Source organism: Cydia pomonella, chromosome 26 (genome assembly GCF_033807575.1).
Source record: "Cydia pomonella isolate Wapato2018A chromosome 26, ilCydPomo1, whole genome shotgun sequence".
NCBI lineage: Eukaryota > Metazoa > Arthropoda > Insecta > Lepidoptera > Tortricidae > Cydia > Cydia pomonella.
Window position 1 is genome coordinate 7,674,819 of NC_084728.1, and position 19,875 is coordinate 7,694,693.

The window sequence follows — 19,875 nt, forward strand, 5'->3', positions numbered from 1 at the left end:
GCGACAAGTATAGTGTGTCGAACTCAGTCGAACTTGATGTGTGCCTTTCACCTGTGAGTCACGTGAGTCAAATGACTGACAGCGTTGCTTTTTGGTACGAATAATCTACTTGCTATTACTATGGCCGTTCTAAGGAAAACTGCGCAAATTAATACAGCGCACATTTCCCAGAAAATCTACGACAAAATGTTTGTTTACATCTGCAGAATTCCCTAATAGCGATGGCTTAAGCTTAAAATAATTAGGAGTAAAAGTTTCTCCTAGATTCCGTAACAGTACAATACGACACTTTTTTTCACATCACCTATTCGGAAAAGGGCTTTTTCTTTCCTGTTAGGAAGAATTTTTGCATATCATTGTTTTAGCTTAAATAATATTTTGAAACATAATAATTTCCTTATAGGTGATGTGAAAAGCAGTATGTTGACACATACTATTGCATGGTATCAAAGTTATTTTCACCTTGGGCGTCTGACTTGAATCCCTTGTTTCGTTCAATTTCAATGTACGCCCACGCCGTAAATATATCATTTTGCTTCCTTATGACACAATCTACTATTGCAGACCTCAATACAATACCTATACAATATAAAGAATACTGCAACTCAAGTAGAGATAAACAACAGGCGGCCTTATCTATCGCTAACCCTAACTTCTGAGACCATTATGTATATTATGTTAAGTTGCATAACATGACGAAATTGAAAGCGTCAGCTTACTGGGATTTATTAAGATCAGTAGAATTAGGACAAGGGATATCACGACACAATTTATGATTCTAATTATTACCAAAACTCTTCTCTTCTTGACTGTAAATTGAAGCACGATATGGTATACAATAACATGGAAAGAAACGTCGCAAAATCGTTCAACGTTTTCCTTAAGTACTTTAAAAATTACTTTAGTCCTTAACTGGCCGATTCATTAGCATAATCATGACATTTATTTAACGACTTCGTTAAGTTTATGACGTAGGTTCTGTTACGTGTTCTAATGTCCTTTCGTAGAAAGCGTCCTACTTTTCCGACATTACTTGAATATCAATTTTGGCACAGATTGAAGATAGATAGAAGGGTATTTAGGGTTCTCAGGGATCAGCAACGTTTAAGTGGCTCCTTTGATGTTGATTGGTGACGGTGACACTGACCGCTTACCACCAGGCATTGTGTCTGCTCGTTTGCTGACTACCCAATAAAAAAAAATTGGTGTAATTCTTTATCTCAATAAATGTATGGGTGTAGAGTCCATTTGGGCTAACTCTGCACCGTGTTAGATGCGATTTATGATAACAATCATGATGCAAAGTTAGCTTGGACCGACTCTAAAACCAAAGCGCCTCTTTTATCTATTCAAAAATAATACATACAGAAAAATTACAAGTATCAAAGAGTTCTATAAAAAGCATGGATGAATGAGTAGATCAAGAAATCTGGTACTCGCTCTGTAATAAAAAAACTTTGTATAAAAAAGTATCAATAGAAAGTGCTTTCACTGTAACAAGAACAACAAATCAACGTTTTTGCAAATCAACAATGCGTTACAATTAAAAATAGGTTACCTCTTCTAGTAAATCACTATTTCCAATAAATAAATAAACTCAACGAGGGGGAGGGAAGTTTAGGGTCGGCAACGCGCATGTAACTCCTCTGGAGTTGCAGGCGTACATAGGCTATAGAAACTGCTTGCCATCAGGCGGGCCGTATGCTTGTTTGCCACCGACGTAGTATAAAAAAAAGTGCGGTACAAACGGTTATTAATTTATGTGTACTTTTAATGCAATTTCACGCCACTTATTATATTTTCTTTATTGTGGAAAGACATAAGCCAAGAAAGAGAATGTTTACCAAACCAGAGAATAGCCCAATGCATATAGATGTTGATGATAATAAGGACTTCAAGAATAGAGTGGAACACAGTAGTTGACGGGGCAAACCCCAGTGCTGTCCACTTGCCTGATGAAACAATGGCAAGGAAACCCTAGCAGCTTGAAAACCTTCTATTAGCAGTTCAATGTAGACTAAAGAAGATAGTATGAAGAAGATATTGGTTTATACATTAATAGGTGCAACCTACATTCTGTGACAATCCTCACTAAGATTTATGTATTTAGAATGTTTAAGTGGCATTGTCATCGGACAGACGTATAAAATGCAAAAACTAATAAACACTAAACTAAAATACTTACACTGGCCATGTTAATTAACAATAGACAGCAGATACTTCTATTAAAATTAATTTATTTTCTAATAATAATCCGAATGACGCAAGTTAATGGGTATAGCTAACGTATCATGTTATTATTTTAACTTAGGGCCTATTTCACAATCTCCAAGTAAAGTCCTGAATAAGCTACTTGCCACTTATCTGATGAATACAGTCATCGTTGACATTTCACAATCGTCAAATAAGCTTAACTGGTAGATGAAGTGCTAAGTTTTGCATGAAGTTTTATCTGGCAGTTAATTTATTTTTTCATTAGATATCCAAAACTTTACTAGGACATTGTGATATAGGCCTTGAAACTTGTTATTTTAAGCTTGAATTCCTGAATACACTGACTTCACCGGCATTTGAAACACTATGTTAATAATCATTCATCAAACAACGTTCGCGTGATAAAATTTCACAATCGCACACAAATTCACTAAATAAATAAAGCATTAGTTTATTTACTTGAACAAAGACCCCCAGATATACAATCTTCGTCATATGTCATTATCATAAACGTAGAAACGTAATATAATTACAGTGTAATTATTACCATAAAACCCAACCACAATAAACAATAATTAAGAGACTTCGTAAGTTATGTAGGTAGCAATTTTGGGTAATTAATTTATTGTTCCGTTAGAGGGATCTGTAACAATTTCAGCTAAAATAATTAATTAGACTAGTATGAACCTTAATTGACCATTCTCTCTAGAATTTCCCTTCCTTCATAAAATTTAAGAGGACCCTTCTAATATTTTTAGGTAAATATATGCGTCACTCTGACGGAGGCGGGTTCTAAAACTAGTGCGATAAGGACAACTGCAGCTTATGCGAAAAATCCTGAGTAAAAATCTCAGAAAACGAGATTTCGTTATCAACATTCTGGAAACTGAATAAGAAAAAAATTATCTGTGTCTGACCGTATTGATTTCTGCGTTTATTGTTGACGAATTTGTATGCTAGGCGTTTGTTTACGGCGCATTTATTTGGCCGTTTTTACCTAGTTCTTATAAAAAAAAGAATATCAAAAGAAGCAAAACGTACAGACACAAATACTGGTAATATTGAACACCCTTTACTGGCGCTTAAGTCTTTTATGCCAATTTCCGCCATTTTGAACATTTTCCAAAAAAACGGAACGACAGAAACATTATATCTATACCGAACTTGCTCACAAAATTCCCTGTGAATCTGTTGAGAAATGCTACCTGCAGAGGACAACATTTTTTCCTCTCGCTAACGCTCGGGCAATAAAACAAGATACAACGAACAAACATCAAAATGGCTAAAATGTGAATACAATCATGTTGCATAACACCATCAAACAGGTCAGAGTGTGCAAGCATGTACCACGCAGTGTCATCCGCCGGACTATAAACAGCAACTTAACTGATCAGAACCGGACCTTATTGTCTTCAAAATAAGGTTGCGAATTGTTAATTAACAGTGATACAGTGACGTAGCGGACTTTTTACTGATAGTGCGGTTTGGTCTTTTGGGATACTGCGTCATTTTGTTTTGTTCCTGGTAAATATTTTGTTGTAATGTGATCTGTGAAAAGGGGAGTATGTTTTGCCTTTTTACCGCTCTTGCATATTCCAGGGAAAGAGACACAAACAGGCGAATGAAGTGGTTCATAGTTATAATAAAGCAGTCTCTTTATAGGGTTTCGTACCCAAAGGGTCAAACGGGACCCTATTACTGAGATTCCGCTGTCCGTCCGTCCATCTGTCACCAGGCTCGCACTTGGCCGGTTTTTTAAATATATCTAAATTTAATAACTAATCATAATGTAATTTCGCAAACCTAGTCTTTCTGTCTACTGAAACCTCACCAACTAACTGATAGAAAATGCTTATGACATTAAGCCCGGCTGTTGTACGATACGATCGTGTATTAAATATTAAAAAACAAATAACATCCGACCATAAACAAGTCACGTAAACAATCATTTTAATCGACGCCCAAAATTGGCGGGAAACCTCACACGTGATTAGACAATGGATACGTCCTTTGATAGACCACCAGTATACCTTATACACTTGTGATAAGGTTCAGATTGTCAGTTAACAATGTGAAGATGGACGAACCTTTAATAGACGTCCACTTTCTTTTTGTTCACTTTCGCTGGGATTCGTCTAATCCGGGTTGATACGTATTTAATGGTTGCTGTGCCGGAAAAATGGTTGTTAAGTACTTATGCTCTCGCAAACCAATTTTGTCAATAGAAAAAGACGCGAAATTCGAAATTACTATGGAAGATATGTTACTATTTTAATATATGTATGTATATGTATTTATATATCTTTTTTATTTATATTTGTATATGATAATTATATTGTTTAGTTTTGTGTTTATTCTGTGCTAGACTTCTTTTATTGCATCTCGAACACCTACTGACATAACATATATATATATATATTTTTTTTTTTTAATTCCTCTACCTAAAGGTTGTCTGGAAGAGATCGCTTTTTAGCGATAAGACCGCCTGTTGTTTACCTCTTCTTTATGTGTTGTAATATTTGTACTGTTTCTGTATTGAGGTGTGCAATAAAGTATTATATTTGTATTGTATTGTATTGTATATGCCAATTGCGCCTACATTTTTAAGCTTTTATTTAACTTGCCCTATTAGTATTGTATGTATGTTACCACCCCTCAATAGCGTCTTTTGAGCGTCGGCGTCTAGTCAGCGCTATTGAAAATGGCGTCGATGCGCAGTTGCGCCAACGTTGCGTCGAGCAGCAGCTATAAAGTTGACCAGACGCCGACGCTGGGGAGACACTATTGTGGGGTGGCTTTAGTGTGGCGTGGGTCAAATCTTGGTAGGCAAATTTTACCCACTTCCCGATTTCCGATTGAGCTGAAATTTTGCATACATGTGTTAATCGGGTGATAATGCAATGTTATGATGACATGGAGCTGATCTGATGATGGAGACAGGAGGTGGCCATGACGAACTCTGTGATAAAACAACGCAACCTAATTGTGTTTGTTGCTTTTAGAAATGTCTCGATGAGTATCTATTACCTGTGATAAGCAGTGATCGGAACTATGGGAGTAAAACTTTAACAAAACTTATCAAGCGGACGTAAAAAGAGTGCTTATAGTCTTAAAAATATTCGAATATCTATGAATGTAAATATTTTTATGGCTGTAAGTACTATACTATTCCTATCCCTATGGACATGAATATTTTTAGGGCAGTATGCACTATTTTATGTCCGCTTAACAAGTTTTGTTAAAGTTTTACTCTCATAGTTCCGATCACTGGTGATAAGAAAAGTACAGCCAGCAATAAAAGCTTGCTTTTACTGGGAAAAGGCAAGCATTTGACCACAATCTCACCTAATGGTAAGTGCCGATGCATTCTAGAATGGGACATGCTTACATGTTCGATTTCAAAAGGTCCAAGTTATAGTTGACTGGGAATAGATTTGCAGGAAGAGTATTCCACTCCTTAGCCGTTCGCATGATAAAGCTGGCGTAGCGTTTAGTGCGAATCAGCGGCAGAGTAACGACGAAAGGGTGAAGCGCAAGTCCGCGTGTAGTCCCACGGTGGCAGAACGGAGATAGGGGGATTAGACTATGTAACCATCACACACTACCCTAAATGTATCCTGTGGAATACCGATAAACAGGCTACCTTTCTACGGTGTTCTAGGCTCCGCAGTATATCTAGCCTCTACAAATCCCGCATCTTCAATAAGGTTTTGGCGTTTGTAAGTAAGTAAGTAAGTAATCATTTATTGCATACCATGGTACAATACAAGTTGTTACAAGTGATAAAAGAGTTCACATGGCACCCCACAGACACACACACACATGCACATATATATATACACACACACACACACACACATGCACATGCACATGGTTTGTAAATGTACGACAGGCCAGGCCAGGCAGATAACTGCATTCGGGGAAAGCCCTCCAAACAGGATAAGTACGTTTTGACAACAGATTTCTAAGAAAAGAATCACCTGTGAGAATATTGAGTAATGGGATGAAGTGTTGAGTCATGCCTCTGTAAACTACTTACTGAACGGAAACGTTATGTGTTTTCATCACACTTGCTGGAAAAAGATCTTATTTCATGCAGGTGTACTGAAGAACAAAGGCCAAAGGTCATAAATTGTGAAAAAAAAACTACAACTCCCTAGGGCGTTGTAGTTTTTTAAATTATGTTATTATTTCATACAAACGAAGTATCGTAAATGAGTTTTACTTTAAAAATACTCAGGTTTATAATTTAATATTTTTGTTTATGTTTAAGAACATTTAATTTTATTAATTTAAATTTAATAGCCGTTTAAAATATTTTTACTTACATAATTTTCAATCGTGGCTGAATGCCAAATAGGTCTGTGCCTTCGATGCCTATCCTGTCAAGAAATGACAACATGGCGGACAAATGTTTGATATGTCACCGTATTTAAGAATTATTTCGCTAAAAAATTATTTTTTTCTTCGCAAGTCGCAAGTGAATTGTGTAACTCCGGGGGTAAGAATATTGCAAGCTCGGGTCTTTAATTGCCACCCTCGCTTCCAAAATCTCACTTACCCCCCTCGTTGCAACTATCCATCGTGTAATGTGTACTTACTTTGTTATTGTTGTCCTGTTTTGGACCACTCTGTCACGCTTGTATTTCTGTATTTAATCAAATAAATAAATAAAAACAGTGCTATATGCATGTCTTTTTAGCTGTGGATTACATTTACCATCAGAAAAATTAAATTTCATATCATACAATACAAAAAACTACACTCCGTCACATTTTATGGGGACAAAAAGCAAGGCAACGAAAATCATTTTGACCCACGTGTGAATATTTATATTCCCAATTATCAACATTTTTATGATATCGGAAAAAAACGAGGAAACGAATTGCTTCATGGTCATCATCATGGTAACCAACCTGATGGTAAACAATAGCTATCACCCATCGACACCTGCAACATCAAAGGGGTCGCAATTGCGTTACCGGCCTTTAAGATGGTACGCTCATTTCTTGAAATTATAAAGGCCTTATACGGTCACGTCTGAAAATATCAATACGAAAAAAGTGCCAATAATATGTATACACATCTTTATTGCCCAAGGTAGTGTATACTTATTTTTGGCACATTTCTCGTATCGATATTTTCAGACGTGACTGTAGCTTCAAGAAAAGAGCTAACATTTAAGAATTTATTTAGGAATTTTGACACAATACAAACATAAAATCGGAGTACAGTCAGCATCAAAAGTAGCGGATCAAATAACGCTTCATAATCATAAGTATCTACCATTCTGTAACAGCTTAACAATAAGTGATGTCTTTATTATAGAACAACTAAGACTGTAAAAGATATATTATTCAGCGCGAATTTTAGAAAACTATATACATCTGGTAAAGTTATACGGAATATCAGATACTTTTGGCGCGTTGTTTCATCCGCTACTTTTGACGCTGACTGTACATTACCCTTCCTTTCTACGTATATATCACGAAAACAAATTAAAAGTGCCTTAAAAAGATCAGCAGCGCATCGTGAACCAGTTTTGCTACACGTAAATATTCAGGATGATAACAGAATCGGCCATATCACATTCACTTCTAATATCACAAAGATATACTTAGGTACTCGTAAATACGTGGAGCCAACTGCTAGCAACTACTATGGTAAAAGGACACGTAGTTATATCACACCGCGAATATTTAATGAGTTATCAGTAGACGACGAATGTGCTAGTAAAAACATCTTTAAATCAAAAATTAAGAAGTTGCTAAATAGCTACAACGCATGTCTGAATAAATAAATAGGATAGGTAAATATACTACAACTACTTATACTGTGTTAATATGATATAAATATGTATTAACCTTAGTATTATAAGTTAATCATATAATTTAAATTAAGGTACTAACGTTGAAAATGAGTGCCTCATTTCGCCGTTAAACGCAAGTTTGGCGAACATAACACAAGTTTAAAATGTACCATACTATTTGTGATAATAAATAAATCAAATCAAAAAAAAAACAATTCGCATGCATGTATTTCCTTTGTTGTTTTTATTATATTTGTTTGACATTTAGAATTTATTCTAGAAACAATCTAGACTAGTATTTTTTATACATTTTTTTTTTGTATGACTATATTTTGTGAAAGTTTTAGTATTAAATTTGATCTATGAATTATATTCATTAGTATTATATATGGAATAATATTTACAACATCAATAAATTGCTCTGATAATTAGATTAAGATAATTATATGTAATACTGTCTTACTATTCATAAGTGCTTGTTGCTAGGCCTACATGAATAAAGTATATTTGAATTGAATTGACAAAATAAACAGAATTGATTGTAACAGAGAGGTAAAGTCTAATAAATAACGTGCCCCTTAGTTTGACATCCAGTAGGGCTAAGATGGTCGGCTCTTTATCATTTGTCACCATACCTGTCCCGTTCTAACAAGTATGTAAGTGCGAAAGTGACGGGCATAGTGACAAGTGATAAAAATGGAACCATGATGCCGCCGCAGAACAGATGGCGTGGCGCTGTACTGCGCCATTTGTTTTGCGGTCACTGAATTGTCAAACGTCAACTTTTGACAATCAGATACGAAAGGAATGGAATCTCCATATACCAAAAAGTGTCATCAAAAAACCTTAAATAGGTGGCGCTACAATACCTAGAATACTTGAAAAAAAAATCAAATCATAGACAGCGCACTTCACTCCGTCAATAACGCCCAAGTTCTTAGCTAATCTAGCGCTACTCTGGAGAGATTTGGAACTATTATTTATAGCTGACCACTGGATACTTTTGCATAAGTTCTGCCTTTGGAGATTGCGTTCCTCAGAGTTACCGCAAAATGTATGGAGCTGTACAACGCCATCTCGTTTACCGTCAAATGCGAAGCAACGAAATTGTCTTCGATTTTACGCATCTTACTCAATCAATGTAACTAGGGTGTGACCTAAACGTTAACGGTTTTGAGTAATTGCTTTACGTTCAGAACCCCTAGTGTAAATTTATTCGAAAGCGTGACATGACGAATGCGTTTGCGTTAAGTTTCATTTTGTATGGGATTTAGAAACAGCGCGTCAAGCGGGACGTTTTGGAAACTCAAAATCCCATAAAAAAACAGACTTAACCCAAACGCGTACGTCACGTCGTGCTATCCAATATATTTACACTAGGGGTACAAATACATACTGTATTTGTGGGCTGGGCAAGTAACAATAATAATATATTGCAGTTAGCAATCTTAAGAGGCAACAGGAGTGGTCATTTCTCCTTACAAACGTACTCGACTGTTTCCTCCGTGGTTTTTGAAGCTAGAACAATGATTTTTTTCAACACAGATTGTTAATAATTATAATTAATATCTGTGTCGAACTGTTTTGCTTTTTTTGTTTCTTAAGGCGCTAGTACACTACAAATATTTGCAAAAACGGCCTAATTTACTAGGCCGCAAAGAGAAGCATGGTATTCAGAACTGACATCAATTAGCCTAAAAAGCAAAACAGTGAGACACAGGTAATTTTATTACCATTTAGATCTCAAATTTTCGTTATATTTGGTCAAGTTTTGGAGGAGGAAACAGTCGAGTACGAAACATCGTTTATTGGGATTTTTACGCAGGATTTTTCGCCTAACCTGGCGTTGTCCTTATCGCACCAGGTTTAGGAGCCGCTTTCGTTAGCGAGACGGATATGTTTACCTAAAATATTTAAATCTCAGCTCCCGTATACTCTTAAGTCGCATCGCAAGTCGCGTATGGTATTTGTGTCTCCGTCACTCTTGCATAGGTATTCGAGCGATAAGGAGATAACGAATTTCTAAACGGAGAACTGATTTTATTGGTGACACGGTTTTTATTTATTTGAAAGCAGTTTTTCTAGCGATTCTTAGACATGTTGTATAAAATCTTTTAATAAGAATAAGTATAATATTTATTTCAAGAATTTGGCATTACCAGACCAGCAGTACATTGATCCCCACACTAGGCTCAGCCTGTCACGTGGGAATCTCAGAGAAGTATCGAAATGGTGCGGTTCTCATTTTAACATAATACATTATTGTTAAAGCTAAATTAAATTAGATTTTTTTATTATATGACTAACTATCAAACTAAGCACAAAAACAGTTAAAAAGGTCTCAGTAAGTTGTATGTAAGTGAAAGTGTTTATGTGAGGGTATGTGTGTATATATGTGAGTATGTATGTATGAATATGTGCGTGTGTATAACTACGAAATGTGAGAGAAAACAAAATAAAAGAAAAGTAGCTGTAGAAGTTATTCATCTATCCGTTTCATTGCGTTGGAGCCTTTTTAAACTTTTAATTTAAGTGAGTAATATATTTATATATTAAGTTTATACAATTATTATACATTTTACATACATGTAAAACTACAAATAAATAATTAGGTAATTAATTTATAGTTATTATGGCAGGAAGTTTCCGGACCAATATCTCTGCGGCTGTCGGAATTTTCGGTATTTCTCGGTTAGTTTCGGTTGAAATGACGCATGCCTAAAGATGCGCCCACGCATATACTTCCTGTTTAATGTCGGTTAGCCGGCTTAGCTCGGTAATGGGTCATTAACGGATTTTAAAACAAAAATTGGCGCTCCAGTAAGTACACTGATAGGTTTTCTGAGGTACACTGCATGAAGGTACCCTATAGAGTCTGTTCGGAAAGAGAAGAGTCGTGTAATGTATTGGGTCCCATACATTCCACGACTCTTCTCTTTCCGCACAGACTCTACTTGTATAAACTAAGGCATAGATATTTACAATATTGCGTTACCCTCCTCTGTACTAATTATAGGACATAACACACTAAAAAAACACCTACACAATATTGGTAAAACAGACAGCCCCATGTGCAGAGCGTGCATGGAAGAAGAAGAAACAACAAAACATTCTCCTAGACTGCAAACAGGTAGAAGTATACAGGAACAAATACCTAGGGACTCCGTGCACACTAGGAGAGGCAATTAGCAACCTGAAAACTTTGCTAGGCTTCGTGGAGGAGCTGGGGTGGTTAGAGTAGCGCTACCTCGTTTCACGCAAAATAGGCACAATGGTTGTCGATTTGCAGAAAATGTCCAAAAGCACTAACTAACTAACTACCCTCCTCTGTGTTCCGATATAATTAGTTACTTTTCATTTATCATGCTCTGAGAGTGGGTCGTTATTGTTCTATAAAGTGTGCAGAAAATGGTATGTTTCTGCTCTAGAGCACTGTACTTTTTAAGTATATCTTAATTTTTTTTTTTAATAAGCAATTAAAATTTTGTTTTTAAATGGATTTGTTGTACAATTTGCATCCTGAGAATTAACTCTCTATTCCATAAATAACCATATTTTTACCTAAATTACTAAATACTACTGAAGTTTATATTTTGTATGTATTTTACTTTCCTCGTATTTCAAATGAAAAGTAGAGTGTTTAACTCGGATGAAAGGCACCATTTCACTCTCGGACTATTGGCTGAACTACCTGGACAGAGATGGGTGCCTTTCATAACAATTTACCTACTATTGGCGGTCACCACATATACTTGATCCTGATCGCACAGATCTAATAATAGCCCCCCTGATTATCTATCCATTCAAACCAGCTCATGCTTACCGTTAGAAATCCTAGCCGCGCTCGGGCTTCTTTCACCGCTTTCATAACTAGTTCACGTGACAGTCAACGCCTGCTTCATATTAATGTCCTGTAATAACAGTAAGCTAATGGGGTATTTTATTACAGACGAGATTGGCGAGTACTACTATAAAAAACAACTGTCAGAGTTAGAGATGGGTAGGTTAGGCAAGGTACTGAGTATTTACTCAGTTTTTACTTATTATTTTACTCATTTAGGTGGGTAAAAACGATTGCTAAGAAAAATATAAAACGGTGAGATTTAGGAACTATATTGTTTATGGTTGAAGAGTGTTAACGTGTATTAACAATAGTACCTGGGCGACCGAGCTTTGCTCGGTTATAACTATTTATTGTAATATGGTGGTATATAGGTGATAATTTTAACTACATTTTTTTACTAAATTAAACTTGTCTAAAACAATAAAAATTAAAAAATTATATATAAACTTGAACATATAAAAAAAAAACAAAAGTTAATCACCGGCCGAGTTTCGAACCCGTAACACTCGTTTAGCAGTCCGCAGTCTCCAACAGATTCAAGATTCGTAACTATGGTAACAAGTTCCTAGAAAACCCAACTAATTAAAATACCTCACTGTTTATAATACCCTAATGCGTACCAAAAATGCGTTTGTTTACATTACCCAACGTATCCGGTGCGACGTAAGCCGGTTACGACACGCCGAGGCGGAAGACAGCCGAGTTGCCTTACAGTCGGTTACACCTACTTAACAGTTAACTGATCAGTAGACTTTATGCCGTTTTAATAAGGGTCATTTTATTATTTGTTAGTTTGTGTAGTACTTATGGCCCTAGGAGGGAAATTATCAAGATAATTTTATTGCGTATAATTGTCGGATATTTTTATTTTCACTGGTAGAGCGCCATCTATGAAGCTTGTACAGTCAGCTGCAGAGAAAAGGTACCCCTTGCATGTAACATGTAAGTTTGGATGCAAAGGTGCTAAGCGAATAGTATTGCTGACTGCACATGCATATTGACCCCATTATCTTTCGCTGGGCATATACAATGTAAGTTTTTGGCGAAAATTTCATTTTTGGTACAAGTTTTTATCGCTGACGTTTCTTACCACAGGCAACTAATCGAGAACAACCTCTAAAAACCACGAACACAATTAGGTTGCTTTGTTTATTCACAGAGTTCCTATGGCCAGCCACCTCCCATCTCCATCATCAGATCAGCTCGATGGTGCCATAATATTGCATTGTCACCCGACTTACTGACTTACTTATATGTATGTATGTAAATTTTCAGCTCAACCGGAAATCGGGAAGTGGGTCAAATTTAGCTTCTAAGATTTGACCCACACATACATACTAGCAGCCACAGTATCATGGTCGCATTTTTATCTATCACTTGTCTAGTCATGCGTCACTTTCGTTCTTACATACTTGTTAGAACGTGACAGACATATGATGACAGATGATAAAAAGCCGACCATCTTAGCCCTACAGCGATGGCAGTATGGTTCCATTTTTATCACTTGTCACTATGCCCGTCACTTTCACACTTACATACTTGTTAGAACGTGACAGGCATGGTGACAAATGATAAAGAGCCGTTTTTATCATCAGTCATCATGCCTGTCACGTTCTAACAAGTATGTAAGTGCGAAAGTGACGGGCATAGTGACAAGTGATAAAAATGCGACAGAACCGCCGCAGGACAAGTTAAATAAAAGGTTATAAAAACAGCAACACAAGTAGAGGTAAACAACAGGCGGTCTTATTACTAAAAAGCGGAAATTAATAACTTTAATCATATCAGTAGGTGTCGCAAATAATGCTAATACAATACCTAGGTACATTTAAGTAAGTAGGTATGTATAGTAGGATACACGATGTTTTTGTGACTAGTTTTATTTGAAGTTTTTGCGACGCGATTCCCACCAAACTGGCTTTTGCGTCAGCTTTTTAAACTCGATAAAAAACAGACTTGGCTGCTTCCTAGAAACGTACCTACAACATTATAAAATGACGAAAAAGTTAAGCAAATCTATAGGACTGCCTAACGTTAGACAGGGTGGAAATTCTTTTCGTTGTCTTGTTTTGGACCACTCCGTCACGCTTGTATTTCTGTGTTTTATCAAATATATAAAAAGGACGAGTGTTATTGCATGTCTTTTTAGCTTGTAAGTAGATTATATTTACCATGAGAAAAATTAAAAACTAAATTTTATCTTATACAAAAAGCTACACTCCGTCACATTTTTAGGGGCAAAAATAAGACCTAGGTACATTTTGACCCAATAAGAGAGAAATAACTTAATAAGGTAAGTTATATTGGTTTTTTTTCACATTTTGCAATTTGTAATGTTCAAACATGGTAGAATTCGACCAAGGTAAGTGTGCAGTGCAATAATTTAACAACCACTTAAAAATACATAGTCTGTGCGGAAAGAGAATAGTCGTAGAATGTATGAGTTCCCTTATATGCCACGACGCTTCTCTTTCAACACAGACTGTACTTATATGGCAATGTTTCTTCTGGCTGTCACAAAGACATGTTATGGACAGGTGGGTCAAATTTGTTCCCGTTGTCTTGTTTCTGACCACTCTGTCACGCTTGTATTTGTGTTTTCTATAATAATAAAAAAACGAGTGCTATTGTATTGGATGTCTTTCAAGCTGTAGATGATATTTAACATGAGAAAAATTAATAACCAAATTTCAACTCATACTCCACTCCGTCACGTTTTTGGGGACAAAAAACAAGGCAAGGATTATAATTTTGACCAAGGTATGTGTAAAGAGACATTTTAATACTAAACTTGTAACATATTTAGTTAGTATAGGCAATAGGCATAGGCCTACTAATCTTAGGAACATCATCTTTGTGTTCTGCATTTTTATGATTTAAATGTGGATGCCTTGTTTTTCACAATCGGTTAAAGCGAGAATAATTCACAAGTATCAAGAATATATTTAATACTTTTTTTTTCTGTGGTGTTGTCACATTCAATTTGACTTACTTTGACAGATTTTAGATACTTTGACAGAAAAACTACTTTTTATCAATCGCTGCAGAGGTACCTCGGTCTAACTCTAGAATATTTGTATTATAATAAAATGTACTTTACATTGAATTTAGATCTAAGATAAGTACCTTACCAAATATTGTACGCCTTTGTAAAGCAGGATATGGAGACCATGACCTTTGTAGAACCCATAACCATACAATAAAATATTTTTGATTTTTGATTTGATTTTGATTGATATATGGGCCTAAGCAACTTAAACACAGTAATAGATTACATCAGGGGCCCATTTCTCGAACGGTATTAGTCTAATATTATTAATGTGTCGCCGTGGTAACCTATACGACTTGACAGTTCGTGGACTAATAATATTAGTCTAATATCGTTCGAGAAACGAGCCCTTGGGGCCCATTTCTCGGACGGTATGAGTCTAATATTATTAGTGTGTCGCCGTGGTAACCTATACGACTTGACAGTTCGTGGACTAATAATATTAGTCTAATACCGTTCGAGAAACGAGCCCTTGGGGCCCATTTCTCAAACGGTATGAGTTTAATATTATTAGTGTGTCGCCCTGGTAACTCATACGACTTGATAGTCCGTGGACTAATAATATTAGCCTAATACCGCTCGAGAAATAGGCCCCAGTTCGTTCGTGGACTAATAATATTAGTCTATTACCGTTCGAGAAATGGGCCCCTGTCGTTAAAACGCACGCACATAATTAAGATAAGGAGCTTCTGTTTTCTATCTTCACGTCAGACACTTGAACGTTGTTAAATATTACCAGTATCAGGGCTACCAACCATCCGGGTAACCAGGGGTTGTCCGGATTTGGCCCAATATTATACCCGTCCGGAAAGTTCTACAAAAGCGGTTTTTCATACCCAGACACTTTCTATCAATCTTGTCCCTAATTTTATTTTTCAGATAGAAATGATAGGGAAGAAAAGTGAATGCATCGAAATGTTTTTTCTGTCACAGGTCACCCAATTGGTGATGGTCGTTAAAATAATAGGCCCCTTACAAGTTTACACCAAGTAGGGATAGTTCCAATTATATCTATGTATAACTCAGGAATAAATATCTATGATAAACACACAAAAAAGGTAAGTATACAATTCCATTTTCAATTTCGATTTCTGTTATCTGTCAATCAAATGCGAGTTTATCGTTCTCTCTGCTACTATAAACAATTAATACATTACTTAGAGTTAGACCAAGCTAAGTTGGCATCGATTTTGATTCTGACTGTAGAAGTGTTATTTTAAACGTCAAACTTCTATTAAAATAACATTTGCACTGTATATGCTATCAAAATCGCTAACTCTACCAACTTACCCCCTTATTCATAAACGTGTACTAAAGTTACGATGCCGCTAATAATAGTTTGTCCCTTTCCGACGTATTGGTATGATGGAAAGGGACAAACGATTATTAGTGGCATCGTAACTTTAGTACACGTTTATGAATAAGGAGGTTAGTTATTATTATGTACCTATGCATAAAAAGAGTATTTTAAATACAAACAAATAACTTATGGTTGGCAAAACAAGCATCTGCAAACACCATACTTGTATATGCTATTCTTCGAAAAACGGTACAGCCTGTTTTCGCCATCCTTAACAGGAAAGTTTTAACAGTACCTTAGGTGAACCTTAAGGCTTTACAATAAGGTTCATTGTCAGTTAACAGGTTAACGTTACGTGAGCGCTTTAAATTAGGGATCAACGGAATTCCAACCAGAATAAAATTTCGTCTTCGTGGAATCTAGTGATCAGCATGTGTACCTAAGCGTGAAAAACATGCTCTAACGCGAGACAGATGACTGACAAATCTGACATATCAGTACCCCTAGTGTAAATAAATTCGATTTCCAAACGTGACGTACGCGTTTGCGTTTAGTCTCATTTTGTATTGGATTTCGAAAGAGCGCGCCAAGCGGGACGTTTTGGAAACTCAAAATCCTATACATAATGAGACTTAACGCAAACGCGTTCGTCACGTTATGATGTCGATCAAAGTTACACTAGGGGTACAGATTTGTCTGCCAGACAGATCTAACGGACACATCTGTAACTGTATGTATATCCCTAGTAACTTACCTGTCGAATTACGTGAATGTTGTGTGTAATGGTGTAGGCACATTGACAACCCTAGCGTACCTAATTTAAAGTTCGAAAAACTCTAAACCCCCTTCTCCAAACGTCTACTAAATTTGACAAGCCGCTAATAATCGTTTGTTCCTTTCCATCATACCAATACGTCGGAAAGGGACAAACGATTATTAGCGGCTTGTCAACTTTAGTAGACGTTTATGAATAAGGGGGTAAGTATTTATTTGTTATCTGTCTTCGTTAAACCGACTGTATTCGAGCGACCAAGAACGTCCCGATAAGTATAGGCACTGTGCGAGAAAACTATATATTATTTTATTGATTCCGATCCCATAACCCTGTCAATACGAATAAAATAGGAATGTCGTTCTTCCGAATAAGTAAGCAAAAGCAGAGGGAGGAAACTAGAGCGTTCGGGCTTTCTCGGCTCTGTTCGGCTCAGCATTGCTCCGAGCAATTATTAAGGTTGGCACAACTTGACGTCCCTTTGCGTGCACAACCATAAATAATAACATGAATTTTGATAACCCTAAATAGGCGAAAGGGATTGTTCCATTAGAAAGGGACAATATGATTCGTCCCTGAATCGCTGATAAACTTCGGTTTTGTAGGAAGTTTCCTTTCTGTACGGTGCTATTGTATATTGTGTGCCCATACCAAACCTTATTCTATCGGTTCAGCTGTTTAAGCGTGAAGGGGTTACAGATGGACATGGACAGAGAGAGAGAGAGAGAGAGAGATATTCTTGCATTTATAATATTCCCCCATTCAATCCCATTTAGTTGAATTGATGTGCGAAAATGCGTTCATTATGTTCATATTTTAAGGAGATGGCGGGATGAGCTGGACAGCTTCCTTCATAACTGGAGGAAACACAAAATCAGGAGTCGTGGAAATTAAGAGGACCTTTGCCCAGTAGTGGGACACTCAAATCGGCTAAGAAAACAAAGTTTCAATTTTTTTAATTATAACTTCATGAAATTATGCGTGTGTATGGATATTGACAGTCTGTAAATTGACTAGTCTCCGCTACGTCCGTGGTAGCTTACTTTAAACCCGTTCAAACAGGCTGACATACAAAGACACATTTAACAGTGTTAGCTGTAACCCGTTCTATGCCAACTTGTGAACTTGTATGTAGGTAGGCACAAATGTTTTATTCAACACAAAAAGCTGGTTCCTGCTACCTATCTTTTGAATCTATTTACCGATATGTAAACTTATGTTTATTTTGTTTTTAATTGCCATCATAAAAAAGATAAGATGACTTTTTTTCTCAACAGGCAACTAACATTCATGGAATGTTGTGTTGTTTTATCACAGAGTTTCTATAGCCACCTCCTGAGGCCATCATCAGATCAGCTCGATGGTACTTACCATAATATTGCGCTCTCACCCAAACTACATATATGTAGGTAGTATGTGAAGAAGAGCAATAGGAAGTGGGTCTAACTTAGCTTGCAAGATTTGACCCAAACATATATACAGGGATCGGAACCGGTTTTTTGGAATAACTTTGAAATAAACATATATTTCGGTTTATTTCATACTCCAAATATAGGACTCGGTTGTGTTTTTAGATAACGACTTCGTATTATTAGATTGCCCAATTAGAAATGAAATAATTAACAAAGAACGAAAAAATACCGTTTTCGTTCCCATACAAAAAATACCGGTTTCCGATCCCTGCATACATACATATGTATATACTGTATGTATATACAAGTCTTACAGTTACATCGAAAGTTAAATAAAAGCTTGTAAAAATGATTTGTCACCATCAGGGGTTCCCACCTTTTTTGTGCTGACCCTTCTAATTTGGTATAGATATAAAACCAAGAAACTATACGGGTTTTCTTTAGCTTACTTATTATTAAAATCAATTCATAAGAATAAGAACATATGTAGGTAGGTCCATATATGTTTTGTTAGTGTAGGTTGCTAACATTGTTTGTTTTTGCCATAACCTAAAGACAGACTTGACGGTTTATACGATTAATAAGGTGTGGATTCTTATTCGCGGGAGTAATGACATTCATATACTTATTCGCGGATTTTAACTTGTTTATTGAATATACTATTTACTTATTACGCTACATTTCTCAGGGATCGGAAACCGGTATTTTTTCTATGGGAACGAAAACGGTATTTTTTCGTTCTTTGTTAATTATTTCATTTCTATTTGGGCAATCTAATAATACGAAGTCGTTATCTAAAAACACAACCGAGTCCTATATTTGGAGTATAAAATAAACCGAAATATATGTTTATTTCAAAACTTTTCCAAAAAACCGGTTCCGATCCCTGACATTTCTATAAATAGCAAAAGAACACGTGAACGCTTCTTGTTTTTACATAGTAAGACCTATCCTATAAGAAATTCATACTACCTCCATAAAAATCAACACAAAAAAACTATATTCGTTTTTTAAATCGTTCACAGAGTGGTCGCTTATGGTATCATAAACCTTTGCTTAACATAGACGCCCGCTTGCGTGTACAGTTTTAACATTTACAACTTGATAAAACACCTTTCGTCGAACGAATCGCTCGAACGAACCAACCGCTTAACCCTAAGTGAAAGCAACTAAAAAAGGTCCCCAACTCACCTGACTATTATCCGATTTCACTCCACAAAGATCAAAAACCACTTCAAAAACTAAAACTTGGTGAACTCACAAAACAAAGACCACAAGAGAAAAGTTAGCTTTATGTAACTGCTTCCTAAAACTTGTTTTACTAAGTTTTTCAACGTTTTTTTCAAAGTTGAACTCACTTTTAGTTAGTTTATCAGTAAAACTGCTTTGTTATTTATGTTTTTTAAGTGTTATTTGACTGTTTAATTTGCTTTTGAAGAGCTGTTTTAGTTGAGCGCAGAGGCGTGCAACGGACG

At 36.1% G+C, this 19,875-nt stretch overlaps 1 protein-coding gene across 1 annotated transcript in view; it reads right to left on the bottom strand.

Moving 5' to 3' along the window:
* The window catches only part of LOC133532152 (PTB domain-containing adapter protein ced-6), a 113,661-nt gene extending 93,786 nt beyond the window's left edge, over nucleotides 1-19,875 (bottom strand). Inside the window, exon 1 of the mRNA XM_061870686.1 lies at nucleotides 19,592-19,875. The gene's annotated coding sequence lies outside the window, so the exon portion shown is untranslated. The remainder of the gene's footprint in view (nucleotides 1-19,591) is intronic.